Genomic DNA, 12,135 nt, shown 5'->3' with positions numbered 1-12,135 from the left:
TCCTTCTTCTGCAGTGTTTTGGAATATTTTCTCCTAAATGTTTGGTAGAAATCACCTGTGAAGCCATCTGGTCCAGGACTTTTGTTTGGGAGTTTTAAAATTACTGATTCAATTACTCTACTTGTAATTGGCCTGTTCATATTTTCTATTTCTACCTGGCTCAGTCTTGGGAGAATATACATTTCTAGGAATTTGTTCACTTCATATATATATATATTTTGTTTGGATGATCTGTCCTTTGATATAAATGGGGAGTTGAAGTTCCCTACTACTATGTTACTGTCAATTTCTCCCTTTATGTCAATATTTGCCTTATGTATTAAGGCGCTCCTGTGTTGGGTGCATATATATTTTAAATTGTTGCCTCTTGGATTTATCCCTTGATCATTATGGAATGTACTTTTTGTCTCTTAAAACAGTCTGTCTTTAAAGTCTATTTTGTCTGATACAAGTATTGCTACCCTGGCTTTCTTTGGATTTCCATTAGCGTGGAATCCATTCCCTCAATTTCTGTCTGTTTTTAAATCTGAAGGGGTCGCTTGTAGGCAGCATATATATGGGTGTTATTTTGTATCCATTTAGCCACTCTGTCTTTTGATTAGAGCATTTAATCCATTTACATTTAAAGTAGTATGTATGTTCTTATTGACATTTTGTTAATTGTTTTGGGTTTGTTGCAGTGTTTTTGCTCCTTTGCTTCTCTTCCCTTGTGACTTGATGACTCTTTAGTGTTATGTTTGTATTCCTTTCTCTTTAGTGTTTATCTATCATAGATTTTTGGTTTGTGGTTACCATGAGGTTTATATAAAGCCATCTGTATACATGATGTAAGTTGCCAATCTCTTAATTTCAAATGCATTGAAACAAACAACCTGCCTTTTTTTTAACAACCCTGCATTTGTACTCTCCCTCTCACAGTTACTGTTTTTTGACATCATATTTTACATCTAATTGCTTAGTGTATCACTTAACTGCTTACTGTGGATATAGATGACTTTACTACTTTGTTTTAACCTTCCTACTAACTTTGTACATGTTTAGCTTTTCTACCTTTACTGTATATTTGCTTTCACCAATGAGCTATTTCCTTTTGTAATTCTCATGTTTCTGTTGGGACCTCTTTTTGCTTAGAGAAGTCTGTTTAACCTTTCTTACAAAACTGGTTTGATGTTACTGAACTCAGCTTTTGGTTGTCAGTAAAACTTCTGATCTCTCCAACAGATCTGAATGAGAACCTTGCTGAGTAAAGTATTCTTGGTTATAGGTTTTTCCTTTTCATCACTAAGTATATCATGCCACTTCCTTCTGGCCTGCAGAGTTTCTGCTGAAATGTCATATGAACACCTTACAGGAATTCTTTTGTATGTAACTTGTTTTCCCCTTGCTGCTTTTAATATTTTTTTATCTTTGATTTTTCCCATTTTATTTTTTATTTATTTTTTTAATTTTTATTTTATATTGGAGTATTGTTGATTTACAATGCTGTGTTAATTTCAGGCGTACGGCAAAGTGATTTAGTTATACATATATCTATTCTTTTTCATATTTTTTCCCATATAAGTTATTACAGAGTATTGAGTAGAGTTCCCTGTGCTATTTAGTAGGTCCTTGTTGATTATCTATTTTAGATATAGTAGTCTGTATATGTTAATCCCAACCTCCTAATTTATCCCTCCCCCCCTTACCCCTTTGGTAACCGTAAGTTTGTTTTCTAAGTCTGTGTGTCTGTTTCTGTTTTGTAATGAAGTTCATTTGTATCATTTTTTTGATTCCACATGTAAGTGATATCATATGATATTTCTCTTTGTCTGACTTACTTCACTTAGAATGACAATCTCGAGGTCCATCCGTGTTGCTGCAAGTGGCATTATTGCATTCTTTTTATAGCTGAGTAATATTCCATTGTGTGTGTGTGTGTGTGTGTATATGTATATATATATATATGTATATATATAATGGCTGAGTCATATTCCATTGTATATGTATATACCACATCTTCTTTATTCATTCTTCTATCAATGGGCATTTAGGTTGCTTCCATGTATTGGCTATTGTAAATAGTGCTGCAATGAGCATTGGGGTGCATGTATCTTTTCAAAGTATGGTTTTCTTTGGATATATGCCCAATAGTGGGATTGCTGGATCAAATGGTAGCTCTCTTTTTAGTTTTGTAAGGAATCTCCATACTGTCCTCCACAGTGGCTGTACCAATTTACATTCCCACCAGCACTGTAGGAGGGTTCCCTTTTCTCCACACCCTCTCCAGCATTTATTGCTTATAGACTTTTTGATGATGGCCATTCTGACCAGTAGGAGGTGATACCTCATTGTAGTTTTGAGTTGCATTTCTCTAATAACTAGTGATGTTGAGCATCTTTTCATGTGCTTTTTGACCATCTATATGTCTTCTTTGGAGAAATGTCTATTTAGATCTTCTGCCCATTTTCTGATTGGGTTGTTTGTTTTTTTGATGTTGAGTTGCATGAGCTGTTTGTATATTCTGGAGATTAATCCCTTATTGATTGCGTCATTTGCAACATTTTCTGCCATTCTGTGAGTTGTCTTTTTGTCTTGTTTATGGTTTCCTTTGCTGTGCAAGAGCTTTAATTTGTTTGATTTTATTTTCATTACTCTAGGAGGTGGATCCAAAAAGATATTGCTGTGATTTATGTCAAAGATTGTTCTGCCTATATTTTCCTCTAAGAGTTTTGTAGTATCCAGTCTTACATTTAGGTGTTTAATCCATTTTGAGTTTATTTTTGTGTATGGTGTTAGGGAGTGTTCTAATTTCATTCTTTTACATGTGGTTGTCCAGATTTCCCAGCACCACTTATTGAAGAGACTGTCTTTTCTCTATTGTATATTCTTGCCTCCTTGTCATAGATTAATTGACCATAGGTGCATGGGTTTATCTCTGGGCTTTCTATCCTGTTCCATTGATCTATATTTCTGTTTTTGTGCTAGTACCATACTGTTTTGATTACTGTGGCTTTATAGTATAGTCTGGAGTCACAGAGCCTGATTCCTCCAGCTCCATTTTTCTTTCTCAAGATTGCTTTGGCTATTCTGGGTCTTTTGTGTTTCCATACAAATTGTGAAATTTCTTGTTCTAGTTCTGTGAAAAATGCCAGTGGTACTTTGACAGGGATTGCATTGAATCTATAGATTGCTTTGGGTAGTATAGCCATTTTCACAGTCTTGATTCTTCCAATCCAAGAACATGGTATATCTCTCCATCTGTTTGTATCATCTTTAATTTCTTTCCTCAGTGTCTTATAGTTTTCTGCATACAGGTCTTTTTTGTCTCCTTAGGTAGGTTTATTCCTAGGTATTTTATTCTTTTTGTTGCAGTGGTAAATGGGAGTGTTTCCTTAATTTCTCTTTCAGATTTTTCATCATTAGTGTATAGGAATGCAAGAGATTTCTGTGCATTAATTTTGGATCCTGCTACTTCACCAAATTCATTCATTAGTCCTAGTAGCTTTCTGGTGGCATCTTTAGGATTCTCTATGTATAGTATCATGTCATCTGCAAACAGTGACAGTCTTACTTCTTCTTTTCTGATTTGGATTCCTTTTATTTCTTCTTCTTCTCTGATTGCTGTGACTAAAGCTTCCAAAACTATGTTGAATAATAGTGGTGAGAGTGGGCAACCTTGTCTTTTTCCTGATCTTACTGGAAATGGTTTCAGTTTTTCACCATTGAGGATGATGTTTGCTGTGGGTTTGTCATATATAGCCTTTATTATGTTGAGGTAAGGTCCCACTTTGCCTGCTTTCTGGAGGGTTTTTATCATAAATGGGTGTTGAATTTGTTGAAAGCTGTTTTTGCATCTGTTGAGAAGATCATATGGTTTTTATCCTTCAATTTGTTAATATGGCTTATCACGTTGATTGATTTGCATATATTGAAGAATCCTGCATTCCTGGGATAAACCCCACTGCAGCATGCTGTATGATCCTTTTAATGTGCTGTTGGATTCTGTTTGCTAGTATTTTGTTGAGGATTTTTGCATCTATGTTCATCAGTGATATTGGCCTGTAGTTTTCTTTCTTTGTGACATCCTTGTTTGGTTTTGGTATCAGGGTGATGGTGGCCAGGTAAATGAGTTTAGGAGTGTTCCTCCCTATGCTATATTTTGGAAGAGTTTGGGAGGATAGTTGTTAGCTCTTCTCTAAATGTTTGATAGAATTTGCCTGTGAAGCCATCTGGTCCTGGGCTTTTGTTTGTTGGAAGATTTTTTTTTTTTAATATCTTTATTGGGGTATAATTGCTTTATAATGGTGTGTTAGTTTCTGCTTTATAAGAAAGTGAATCAGTTATACATATACATATGTTCCCATATCTCTTCCCTCTTGTGTCTCTCTCGCTCCCACCCTCCCTACCCCACTGCTCTAGGTGGTCACAAAGCACCTAGCTGATCTCCCTGCACTATGCGGCTGCTTCCCACTAGCCATCTACCTTACGTTTAGTAGTGTATATATGTCCAAGCCTCTCTCTCGCTTTGTCACAGCTCACCCTTCCCCCTCCCCATATCCTCAAGTCTGTTCTCTAGTAGGTCTGTGTCTTTATTCCTGTCTTACCCCTAGGTTCTTCATGACATTTTTTTCCCTTAAATTCCATATATATGTGTTAGCATACGGTATTTGTCTTTCTCTTTCTGACTTACTTCACTCTGTATGATAGACTCTAGGTCTATCCACCTCATTACAAATAGCTCCATTTCGTTTCTTTTTATGGCTGAGTAATATTCCATTGTATATATGTGCCACATCTTCTTTATCCATTCATCCAAAGATGGGCACTTAGGTTGTTTCCATCTCCGGGCTATTGTAAATAGAGCTGCAATGAACATTTTGGTACAGGACTCTTTTTGAATTATGGTTTTCTCAGGGTATATGCCCAGTAGTGGGATTGCTGGGTCATATGGTAGTTCTATTTGTAGTTTTTTAAGGAACCTCCATACTGTTCTCCATAGTGGCTGTACCAATTCACATTCCCACCAGCAGTGCAAGAGTGTTCCCTTTTCTCCACACCCTCTCCTGCATTTATTGTTTCTAGATTTTTTGATGATGGCTATTCTGACTGGTGTGAGATGATATCTCATTGTAGTTTTGATTTGCATTTCTCTAATGATTAATGATGTTGAGCATTCTTTCATGTGTTTGTTGGCAGTCAGTATATCTTCTTTGGAGAAATGTCTATTTAGGTCTTCTGCCCATTTTTGGATTGGGTTTTTGGTTTGTTTGTTATTGAGCTGCATGAGCTGCTTATAAAGTTTGAAGATTAATCCTTTGTCAGTTGCTTCATTTGCAAATATTTTCTCCCATTCTGAGGGTTCTCTTTTGGTCTTGTTTATGGTTTCCGTTGCTGTGCAAAAGCTTTGAAGTTTCATTAGGTCCCATTTGTTTATTTTTGTTTTTATTTCCATTTCTCTAGGAGGTGGGTCAAAAAGGATCTTGCTGTGATTTATGTCATAGAGTGTTCTGCCTATGTTTTCCTCTAAGAGTTTGATAGTTTCTGGCCTTACATTTAGGTCTTTAATCCATTTTGAGCTTATTTTTGTGTATGGTGTTAGGGAGTGATCTAATCTCATACTTTTACATGTACCTGTCCAGTTTTCCCAGCACCACTTATTGAAGAGGCTGTCCTTTCTCCACTGTACATTCCTGCCTCCTTTATCAAAGATAAGGTGACCACATGTGCGTCGGTTTATCTCTGGGCTTTCTATCCTGTTCCATTGATCTATCTTTCTGTTTTTGTGCCAGTACCATACTCTCTTAATTACTGTAGCTTTGTAGTATAGTCTGAGGTCAGGGAGCCTGATTGCTCCAGCTCCGTTTTTCGTTCTCAAGATTGGTTTGGCTATTCGGGGTCTTTTGTGTTTCCATATTAATTGTGAGATTTTCTGTTATAGTTCTGTGAAAAATGCCAGTGGTGGTTTGATAGGGATTGCATTGAATCTGTAGATTGCTTTGGGTAGTAGAGTCATTTTCACAATGTTGATTATTGCAATCCAAGAACATGGTATATCTCTCCATCTATTTGTATCATCCTTAATTTCTTTCATCAGTGTCTTATAATTTTCTGTATACAGGTCTTTTGTCTCCTTAGGTAGGTTTATTCCTAGATATTTTATTCTTTTTGTTGCAATGGTAAATGGGAGTGTTTTCTTGATTGCACTTTCAGATTTTTCATCATTAGTGTATAGGAATGCCAGAGATTTCTGTGCATTAATTTTGTATCCTGTTACTTTACCATATTCATTGATTAGCTCTAGTAGTTTTCTGGTAGCATCTTTAGGATTCTCTATGTATAGTATCATGTCATCTGCAAACAGTGACAGCTTTACCTCTTCTTTTCCGATTTGGATTCCTTTTATTTCCTTTTCTTCTCTGATTGCTGTGGCTAAAACTTCCAAAACTATGTTGAATAAGAGCGGTGAGAGTGGGCAACCATGTCTTGTTCCTGATCTTAGTGGAAGTGCTTTCAGTTTTTCACCATTGAGGATGATGTTGGCTGTGGGTTTGTCATATATGGCCTTTATTATGTTGAGGAAAGTTCCCTCTATGCCTACTTTTTGCAGGGTTTTTATCATAAATGGGTGTTGAATTTTGTCAAAAGCTTTCTCTGCATCTATTGAGATGATCATATGGTTTTTCTCCTTCAAGTTGTTAATATGGTTTATCACGTCCATTGATTTGTGTATATTGAAGAATCCTTGCATTCCTGGAATAAACCCCACTTGATCATGGTGTATGATCCTTTTAATGTGCTGTTGGATTATGTTTGCTCGTATTTTGTTGAGGATTTTTGCATCTATGTTCATCAGTGATATTGGCCTGTAGTTTTCTTTTTGTGACATCCTTGTCTGGTTTTGGTATCAAGGTGATGGTGGCCTCGTAGAATGAATTTGGGAGTGTTCCTCCCTCTGCTATATTTTGGAAGAGTTTGAGAAGGATAGGTGTTAGCTCTTCTCTAAATGTTTGATAGAATTTGCCTGTGAAGCCATCTGGTTCTGGGCTTTTGTTTGTTGGAAGATTTTTAATCACAGTTTCAATTTCAGTGCTTCTGATTGGTCTGTTCATATTTTGTATTTCTTCCTGATTCAGTTTTTTCAGGTTGTGCTTTTCTAAGAATTTGTCCATTTCTTCCAGGTTGTCCATTTTATTGGCATAGAGTTGCTTGTAGTAATCTCTCATGATCTTTTGTATTTCTGCAATGTCAGTTGTTACTTCTCCTTTTTCATTTCTAATTCTGTTGATTTGAGTCTTCTCCCTTTTTTTCTTGATAAGTCTGACTAATGGTTTATCAATTTTGTTTATATTCTCAAAGAACCAGCTTTTAGTTTTATTGATCTTTGCTATTGTTTCCTTCATATCTTTTTCATTTATTTCTGATCTGATCTTTATGATTTCTTTCCTTCTGCTAACTTTGTGTTTTCTTGTTCTTCTTTCTCTAATTGCTTTAGGTGTAAGGTTAAGTTGTTTATTTGAGATGTTTCTTGTTTCTTCAGGTAGGATTGTATTGCTATAAACTTCCCTCTTAGAACTGCTTTTGCTGTATCCCATAGGTTTTGGGTTGTCGTGTTTTCATTGTCATATGTTTCCATGTATTTTTTGATTTCGTCTTTGATTTCTCCAGTGGTCTCTTGGTTATTAAGTATTGTATTGTTTAGCCTCCATGTATATGTATTTTTTTACAGATTTTTTTCCTGTAATTGATATCTAGTCTCATAGCATTGTGGTCGGAAAAGATACTTGATACAATTTCACTTTTCTTAAATTTACCAAGGCTTTATTTGTGACCCAAGATATGATCTATCCTGGAGAATGTTCCATGAGCCCTTGAGAAGAAAGTGTATTCTGTTGTTTTTGGATAGAATGTTCAAATATCAATTAAGTCCATCTTGTTTAATGTATCATTTAAAGCTTGTGTTTCCTTATTTATTTTCTTTTGAATGATCTGTCCATTGGTGAAAGTGGGGTGTTAAAGTCCCCCACTATGATTGTGTTATTGTCAATTTCCCCTTTTATGGCTGTTAGCATTTGCCTTATGTGTTGAGGTGCTCCTATGTTGGGTGCATAAATATTTAAAAATGTTATATCTTTTTCTTGGATTGATCCCTTGATCATTATGTAGTGTCCTTCTTTATCTCTTGTAATAGTCTTTATTTTAGTTTCTTTTGTCTCATACGAGAATTGCTATTCCAACTTTCTTTTGATTTCCATTTGCGTGGAATATCTTTTTCCATCCCTTCACTTTCAGTCTCTATGTGTCCCTAGGTCTGAAGTGGATCTCTTGTAGACAGCATATATATGGGTCTTGTTTTTGTATCAATTCAGCCAGTCTATGTCTTTTGGTTGGGTTGGAGCATTTAATCCATTTACATTTAAGGTAATTATTGATATCTATGTTCCTATTACCATTTTCTTAATTGTTTTGCGTTTGTTATTGTAGGTCTTTTCCTCTCTTGTGTTTCCTGCCTAGAGAAGTTCCTTTAGTATTTGTTGTACAGCTGGTTTGGTGGTGCTGAATTCTCTTAGCTTTTGCTTGTCTGTAAAGGTTTTAATTTGTCCGTTGAATCTGAATGAGATCCGTGCTGGTAGAGTAATCTTGGTTGTAGGTTTTCCCTTTTATCACTTTAAATATTTCCTGCCACTCTGTTCTGGCTTGCAGAGTTTGTACTGAAAGATCAGCTGTTAACCTTATGGGGATTCCCTTGTAAGTTATTTGTTGTTTTTCCCTTGCTGTTTTTAATATGTTTTCTTTGTTTTTAATTTTTGATAGTTTGATTAATATGTGTCTTGGTGTGTTTCTCCCTGGATTTATCCTGTATGGGACTCTCTGCGCTTCCTGGACTTGATTAACTATTTCTTTTCCCATATTAGGGAAGTTTTCAACTATAATCTCTTCAAATATTTTCTCAGTCCCTTTCTTTTTCTCTTCTTCTTCTGGGACCCCGATAATTCAAACGTTGGTGCGTTTAATGTTGTCCCTGAGGGCTCTGAGACTGTCCTCAATTCTTTTTACCTTATTTTGCTGTGTGGTAGTTATTTCCACTCTTTTATCTTCCAGGTCACTTACTGTTCTTCTGCCTCAGTTTTTCTGCTATTGATTCCTTCTAGAGAATTTTAAATTTCATTTATTGTCTTGTTCATCATTGTTCATTTGCTCTTTAGTTCTTCTAGGTCCTTGTTAAAACTTTCTTGTATTTTCTCCATTCTATTTCCAAGATATTGGATCACCTTTGCTATCATTACTCTGAATTCTTTTTCAGGTAGACTGCCTGTTTCCTCCTCATTTGTTTGGTCTGGTGGGTTTTTACCTTGCTCCTTCATGTGCTGTGGATTCCTCTGTCCTTTCATTTTGCTTAACTTACTGTGTTTGGGGTCTCCATTTCGCAGGCTGCAGTTTCGTCGTTCCCATTGTTTTTGGTGTCTGCCCTCAGTGGGTAAGGTTGGTTCAGTGGGTTGTGTAGGCTTCCTGGTGGAGGGGACTAGTGACTGTGTTCTGGTGGATGAGGCTGGATCTTATGTTTCTGGTGGGCAGGACTGCATCTGGTGGTGTGTTTTGGGGTGTCTGTGAACTAATTATGACTTTAGTCAGTCTCTCTGCTAGTGGGTGGCGTTGTGTTCCTGTCTTGCTAGTTGTTTGGCATGGGGTGTCCAGCACTGGAGCTTGCTGGTCGTTGAGTGGAGCTGGGTCTTAGCGTTGAGACGGAGATCTCTGGGAGAGCTCTTGCTGATTGATATTATGTGGGGCCAGGAGGTCTCTGGTGGACCAATGTCTGAACTCGGCTCTCCCACCTCAGAGGCTCAGGCCTGACACCCAGCCGGAGCACCAAGACCCTGTCAGGCATACGGCCAGGTACGTGGTGAGTTTCTTGCCTTTTGGGAAGTCTGAGGTCTTCTGCCAGCATTCAGTAGGTGTTCTGTAGGTTTTGTTCCACATGTAGATATAGTTTTGATGTATTTCTGGGGAGGAAGGTGATCTCCATGTCTTAACCCTTCCACCATCTTGAAGGTCCCCCCCTATATCCCTTCTTCTGGGACCCCTATAATGTAAATGTTAGTATGCTTGATGTTGTCCCAGAGATCTCTTTAATTGTCCTTATTTATTTTTTTTGTTCAGGAATAGTGATTTCCACTACTGTCTCCCAGCTTGCTGACAGAAAGGAATGTATCATTTGGTCCATTAATACCTTCTAGTGTATTTTTCATTTCAATTATTCTTCATGTTTGGTTCTTTATTTTCTAACTCTTTGTTTAAAAACTGCTGAGTTCTTGATCTGTGTATCTAGTCTTCTGAGTTCTTCAATAATCTTTCTTCTTCTGGGTTTTTCTCTTGTTCCTTTGTTGTTTCTCTTGTTCCTCCATTGCCTCATTTTGCCTAACTTTTGTCTTTGATTCTAGTTATCTGGTAGGTTGGTTACACTTCCCAACCTTGCAGAAATGGCCTTTGCAGGAGAGGACCTGTATGTCCCAGCAGCGCATTCCTCTCTCATCACCAGACCTCTGTGTGCTAGGGCTGCCCTCTCTGAGGCTGCTTGGGTCCTTCTGCTGTGGTGGGCTGATGACTGTGGGCAGTCTGGTAGGCTTGGTTGGTCCCCTGGTCCAGTTGTTGCCATGCCTTAAGTTTTGCAGAGGTTGCTGGCCATTTGCTGGCAGGGCTAGGATCACAAGGTGGCTGGCTGTAGCACCCCAGGGGTAGTGCTGGTTCATGGGTGAGCAGAGCTGGGGTCCAGGAGAGGCTCGGGCTGGTGCCCACCGATTTGTGGCTAAAGCCAGGTCCTGGGGCCTAGTGTCTGGCCACTGGCAAGCAGAACTGGGTCTTGGGGTTTAGCTGTAGGGCTCAGGGGACCCAGAGCTGGTGTTAATCTGCTGGTGGGTAGGGCTGATTCCTGGACACAGCTGCCTACAGGGTCCAGGATGTTCTGAAGCTTGTGTTGGCCTGCTGGTGGTTGGTCCCAGGGCTAGTGCTGGCTTGCTGGTGGGTGGGCTAGGTCTGCGGGCTGTGGGGCTACTGTTTCCTGGGGCCAGGCCCCTGCCCTGCTGCCTACAGGCTGTTGGGAAGGGACAGGGCTGGGTTCTGAGGCTAATAGGCTAGAGGGAGGATTCCAGAGTGATGCTTCCCAGCACCAATGTCCACGTAGTAGAACAAGCTCCTCCAAATGGCTGCCACCAAGGGGCTTCCCTGGTGGCGTAGTGGTTGAGAGTCCGCCTGCCAATGCAGGGGACACAGGTTCGTGTCCTGGTCCGGGAAGATCCCACATGCCGCGGAGCGGCTAGGCCCGTGAGCCATGGCCGCTGAGCCTGTGCGTGCGGAGCCTGTGTTCCGCAACGGGAGAGGCCACAACAGTGAGAGGCCCGCCCACTGCCAAAAAAAAAAAAAAAAAGCTGCCACCAATATCTGTGTCCCCTGGGCGAGCTTCATTTCCCTCCTGCCTCTCCAGGAGGCTCTCAAAGATCAGCAGGTAGGTCTACTGGGGCTCATTTGAATTTACTACTGCTCTCCTGGGTCCCTAAATGTGTGAGGCTTTTGTGTGTACCCTTAAAGAGTGGAGTCTTTCCTTCAGCCCTCTGGGACTCCCAGAGTAAGCCCCACTGGCCTTCAAAGCCAAACATTCTGGGGGCTTGTCTTCCTGGTGTAGGACCCGTGGGCTGGGGAGCTTGATGTGGGGCTCAGACCCCTCACTCCTTGGGGAGAACCTCTGCAATTGTAACTTTCCTGTTTGTGGGTCACCTACCCGAGTATATAGGACTTGACTCTACCATGAGTCAGCCCTTCCTAACTCATCTTGTTTTGGCTCTTTCTTTATATCTTTAGTTGTATAAGATCTTTTCTGGTAGGTTCTAGTCTTTTTCATGGATGGTTGTTCTGTAAATAGTTGTAATTTTGTTATGTCCTTGACCAGAGGTGAGCTCAGGGTCTTCTACTCTGTCATCCTGGTCAATCTTGGTCTTCTTTCTTTATTCTCTGGAAGACTGGTATTCTCCTTAAACTGTCGTTGCTAATGAAAGCTTTGAGTTTGGACTTCTAATTCATATTCAAGTTTTTTTAATTTGAAAAATTCAGATATTTTATTCTCAGTTTTGGTTATTGGATATTAAATTTTCCATTTTACTTATGTTT

General features: G+C 39.0%; 1 protein-coding gene across 2 annotated transcripts in view; it reads left to right on the top strand.

Moving 5' to 3' along the window:
- The window catches only part of LOC307181923 (uncharacterized protein), a 38,981-nt gene that overhangs the window by 20,555 nt on the left and 6,291 nt on the right, over positions 1 to 12,135 (top strand). The window lies entirely within an intron of this gene.

The sequence above is a fragment of the Stenella coeruleoalba genome (assembly GCF_951394435.1).
Source record: "Stenella coeruleoalba genome assembly, chromosome: 2".
Lineage (NCBI taxonomy): Eukaryota > Metazoa > Chordata > Mammalia > Artiodactyla > Delphinidae > Stenella > Stenella coeruleoalba.
This window is presented reverse-complemented; position numbering and strand designations above follow the sequence as displayed.